The 5,629-nt window shown below is 41.3% G+C and overlaps 1 pseudogene; it reads left to right on the forward strand.

Annotated features, from left to right (window-relative positions):
* The first annotated feature begins 555 nt into the window (after positions 1 to 555).
* LOC116566729 lies at positions 556 to 1,514 on the forward strand (annotated as a pseudogene).
* Positions 1,515 to 5,629: the final 4,115 nt, after the last annotated feature.

Genomic DNA, 5,629 nt, shown 5'->3' on the forward strand with positions numbered 1-5,629 from the left:
TAAATTCAAATATCTAGCTTCATACCTCAGATAAATACTTACTGCTTTAAAGCACCCAGCAAATCTAACATAGCATTAAAAAGTCCAAAATTAGAATTTTTTTTGAGGTCTCTGCCCAAAATGCAAGACCAGCATCCCCAGGAACTTCCTCTCTCCTGCCCCTTCAAACGTCATTTGGACATCATTCTTGTGAGCATAACAATACATAAAACACACACACACACACACACGCATTTATTTTATCTCTCTCTGTTTCCGAAAATTTCCCCTTATTCACTCTCAAAGCCTGAGAATGTAGGAGGGGGCTCCTATTGCTGAAATAGACACAAGATTCACTAATGAAAATGATGGTTTCTTTATCCATCCTCTTAGCAACAATAAAAATGTGGCTGCAGTTCAATTTAAGCAAACATCTAAATGAAAATTTAGATTTATTTATGCAAAGTATTAAATTAAATGCAAAACCAGATTCTAGTTTCCTTTGAAAGCCAGACTAAGCAACAGTTATAATTTGCTACATCAGTTATGCTGAGCTACCGCAGATGATTTTGAAAGATGGGCTTTGTCTGCCCCCTGCTGTACTCTAGGCAAATAACAGGACTTCCTAATTTAGCATTGGTAGGCAAGATTGCTAAAATGTAAAGGCGAGGGCAAAAAAGACCGAGCACATGGTTCACCACTGTTCCATGTAGCATAGTACCTGGAATATAGTAGGCACTCAATAAATGTGCTGAGCAAATGAGCATACAGGTAAGGAAAGTATGCTTACAGACTGAGTAGGCAACATACTAAGTTTTACAGGCCCAAGAAAAAAAATGCAAATGTTTTGCAATGTTCTGTTCATACGTTTTTGATGAGCATGAACCATGAGAAATATGAAAAAAGATAATTAGCAATGGCTCCTGTACCACCAATTTCTTAGCCCCCCTGGCCAAGCTCATCCATGACAACTCTGGCATTGTAGAAGGGCTCATGACCACGATGCATGCCATCGCTGCCACCCAGAAGACTGTGGATGGCCCCCCCAGGAAACTGGTGTGACAGCCACGAGGCTCTCCAGATCATCATCCCTGCATCTATTGGAGCTGCCAAAGCTGTAGGCAAGGTCCTCCCTGAGCTGAACAGGAAGTTTGCTGGCATGGCCTTCCGTGTCCCCACCACTAATGTGTCAGTCACGCATCTGACCTGCCACCTGGAAAAACCTGCCAAATATGATGGCATCAAGAAGGTGGTGAAGTAGGTGTCAGAGGCCCCCCTCAAGGGCATCCTGGACTACACTGAGCACCAGGTTGTCTCCTCCAACTCTAGCAGAGACACCCACTCTTCCACCTTCAATGATGGGGCTGGTATTGCCCTCAACTACAACTTTGCCAAGCTCATTTCCTGGCATGACAATAAATTTGGCCATAACAAACAGGGTAGTGGACCTCATGGCCCATGTGACCTCCAAGAATTTAGTCCACCAGACCACCAGCCTCAGATCCTCAGCTGCTAGGAATTCCCTGTCAAACTAGGTCTCCCACAACACTGAAAATCTCCCCTCCTCACAGTTTCTATGCAGATCCCCCTGAAGAGGGAGGGGCCTAGGGAGCCCCACCTTGTCATGTACCATCAATAAAGTCCTCTGTGCTCAGTCAAAATAAAAAAGATACTCTAGTCAGCAGGATTCCATGATTTTTCTCCAGCAATATTCAGCTGCTAGGTATAGGTACAGGTAGAGACTTGGGTTTATAAATGGAGTTGAAGTTTCATCAAGTGGGTACACAGAGTAGCTAAGGATATTTATAAAGGAATGGTTGTAGTGATGGACCACTGTATCTCAGCGGAGTAGGAAGGCAAGGAGATGCGGGCGACATGTATGAACAAGCAGTGGGGCGAAAGGATGAGGCTTCAATGAGATTAAAGGATTGCTTGAAAGGGAATACTGCAGTCAATGAACTGATAGGAAGCCATCAAATCTAGATTTGGGAGGCAGTAGTGACATAGTAGAAGGGTATGACTTATAAGTGAGTAGACATGCAGGAAAGGAGGTCTTTTGGGGGCTGAAGAAATCAAGGAATGGGCTGGGTCATTCATGTGGCATTAAGGATCCAAGAATGACCACAGAAGGAACAAGAAAAAAAGGCTGGAAGCCAGGTGCTAGAGTTATCAGTGAAGGAGGGGAGCATGGTAGGGAAGTCAGTAGATGGCCCACAGTAAGTTGAGATGACGAGTGGAAAAGTCTGACAACTTTAAAGAAGCTGTTTTGTTTATTTGCTGTTTAATAGAAAAAAGACTTGAAAGGGAGCAATGGAGCACAGCAACATCCCCTCTGTTAGGACCGGCAGTAACTAGAGAGGGAGAAAGCCAGCCTTGAGAGGGCTGCAGGGGAGACACTCTACTGGGGGAATGGAAGGCACAGGGTTTCAGTTAAACTGAAAAACGAAGAGAACGCACAGAGAGAGAGAAAGTGTTTAGGCAAATTGCTAATAACAGACAGTGGCTTATAGAGAGCACAGAAGACAGGTGTGGGAGGGCAGGAAAAAGTTGAAGGTGGGATTAGATTAGGTAATTGTTCTGAGTCCTAGCTGCACAACAGAATCATCTAGGGAACTTTTGAAGATACTGATGCCTACACCCAGATCAACTGAAGTAGAATCTTAAAGGAGTAAGGTCAGGGTATGTACGATAGTAACCAAACTTTTAAATACAGTCATCCCCCAGTATCCATGGGCAATCAGTTCCAGGATCCCTGTGGATATCAAAATCCACGATGCTCAAGTCCCTTATATAAAATTGTCAGGTCCAACTGGCAGACTCTGAGCCAGTGACAGATGAACAAATGTGCTGAGACACAGATACTCAGTGAAAAAGCAGGCTGGGGGTCCAGGCAGCTTATAGACCCCAAGGAGGGTACAATAAACAGTCAGCAGCCATAGCCCTGACCAGCTGGACTCCAGGCATTTATTCAGTATAGATGTAATGACAGAGGCTTTGAGTCAACACACTTGTAAATAATAATTAAAGGTCATGTTCCAAGGCCTAAAGCAAACACCATTCGTGGGTAATAACATTATTTACCCCCTGAGTAGAGAGCAGTCATGCGCCCGTGGATGTTCAAAGGTCGGTCTTAGGACCACATGAGTAAACAAGCTCTTTAGATAAACTCCCCCCATTCTTATGTATCTACTCCTGCCTAATTGACCCTGGGTAAGAACTGCCACCTTTGGCTCATTCTTTCCAAGGCTTTTGCACAAACCTTCTGGCCATCCAAGAACATTTGCATCTGTTTTACAATTTTTCCCACCACCCCTACATAAAATGTCCTGGTATTTGCATAGAGGCTATGTACATCCTCCCATATGCTTCAAATCATCCCTAGATTACTTACTAATACCTAATACAATTCCATTGCTATGAAAATAAGCTGCTTAGGGGATAATGATAAGGAAAACAAGTCTGTACTGTACATGTTCAGTACAGAAGCAACCATCCACTCTTCAATTTTCCGTCCAAGGCTGGCTGAATCCATGGATGCAGAACCCACAAATAGAGGATCATTTACTTGTACACACTAACACAAATAATAGATGAGAAGGAGGAAAATAGTATCAGTGTTTATCTTTGATGAAAACATCAAAGTCTTAAGGGTGAATGTCTTTATACTTTCAAAATTCCGTGTGCATATTTTAGATTGAATAAAAAAGGGTGTTTGTTTTAGGGGGATTGCTTACAGAAAGGAGTTGATAAGACAGTCTCAATTTCTACTGTTCACACATGGAATTTATTTGACCTGTCTGATCCAATTTGTTTCTGGTAAAAGGAGCATGACATGAGCTTTGAAAAGTTATGCAAAACTTAAAAATAAAGGAAAAGGCAGTAGAGCATGTCCTTTCAAAGTCATACTGGGGTACTGCCTAAAATGCCTATCAAGAAGCCTTCTTAATCTAGGGCAGGAGTTCTCAAAGTGTAGTCCAAAGACCCTGGAACTTCCTAAGGCACTTGTGGGATTCTGTAAGGTCCCCCCCTTCCCACTATGCATTTGTGTGAGGCCAGATTTTCTTCTTCTATTTTAACCAACACAACATATTGCAACATGCAAATGTAGAAGCTGACATGAGAATCGAGTTGTCTTCTGATAAGCCTAGTAAATATTCTATTTGCAAAAGTAAACCAATGCCATTTTCCTCAAAATATTTAAAATATACTTACAATAAAAAAAATGTTAACGTGGCCGGCATGGTAGCTCATGCCTGTAAGCCCAGCACTTTGGGAGGCCAAGGCAGGTGGATCACCTGAGGTCAGGAGTTCAAGAACAGCCTGACCAACATGGTGAAACCCCCATCTCTACTAAAAATACAAAATTAGATGGGTATCATGGCACATGCCTGTAATCCCAGCTACTTGGGAGGCTGAGACAAGAGAATAGATTGAACCTAGGAGGTGGAAGTTGCAGTGAGCCAAGATTGTGCCATTGTACTCCAGCCCGGGCAACGAGAGCAAAACTCCGTCTCAAAAACAAAACAAAACAAAACAAAAGTTAATGTAACAAAAAGGTGACTTGCAGATTGGGAGAAAATATTCATAAACTATATGTTTCACAAATGGTTGATATCCAAAATATATAAGAAACTCACACCACTGAATATCAAAAATAACCCAATTTTTTAAATGGGCAAAGGATCTGCATAGATATTTCTCTAGATGACATAAAAACGGCAAACAGGTACACAAAAAGATGCTCATCACTAATCACCAGGGAAATGCAAATCAAAACCCTATTGAGGTACCACCTCATCCCTGTTAGGATGGCTTTTATGAGAGATAAGTGTTAGAAAGGGTGTAGAGAAAAGAAAACTCCCGTACAGTGTTGGTGGCAATGTGGACTGGTGCAGCAACTGTAAAAAACAATATGGAGGTTCCTAAAGAAATTTAAAATAGAACTACAATATGACCCTGCAATCCCTCTTTTGGGTGCCTGGTAAAGATATTTGATTTCCATCTTCGTTGCAGCATTACTCATAATGACTAGGGTACAGAAACAACCCATGTCCATGAGAAATGGATAAAGAAATTGTAGTATATAGAGATACATCACATGTGTATTTCATAAACAAAATTTCATTGTGTGTATATATATATCTCTCTCTATAAAGGCTGAATATTTCATTGTATATCTATTAGTGTATGTGTGTGTATATATATACACACACATATATATACACACAATGAAATATTATTCAGCCTTAAAAAAGGAGATCCTGCCGTTTGTGACAAGGAAACTAGAGGATGTTATGATAAGTGAAATGAGCCAAACATAGAAAGAAAAATACTGCATGATCTCACTTATGTGTGGAATCTAAAACTAAAATAAAGAAAGGGGGAAGAAACCAAATACATAGTAACAGAGTAGAATGGTGGTTACCAGGGGCAGGGGAAATGGGAAGATGTTGGTCAAAGGGTACAAAGTTGCAGTAAGTAGGATGAGTACGTCTGGAGATCTAGCACACAGCATGAGGACTACAGTTAATAATATTGTATTGTATATTGGAAATCTGCCAAGACAGCTTTGAGGTGCTCTTAGCACAAAAAAAAGGGGCGGTAATTTGATGAACATGTTAACTTGTTTGACTATAATTTCACTATGTAT

This window comes from Sapajus apella, unplaced genomic scaffold, assembly GCF_009761245.1.
Source record: "Sapajus apella isolate SASKATOON/1434 unplaced genomic scaffold, GSC_monkey_1.0 scaffold44, whole genome shotgun sequence".
NCBI lineage: Eukaryota > Metazoa > Chordata > Mammalia > Primates > Cebidae > Sapajus > Sapajus apella.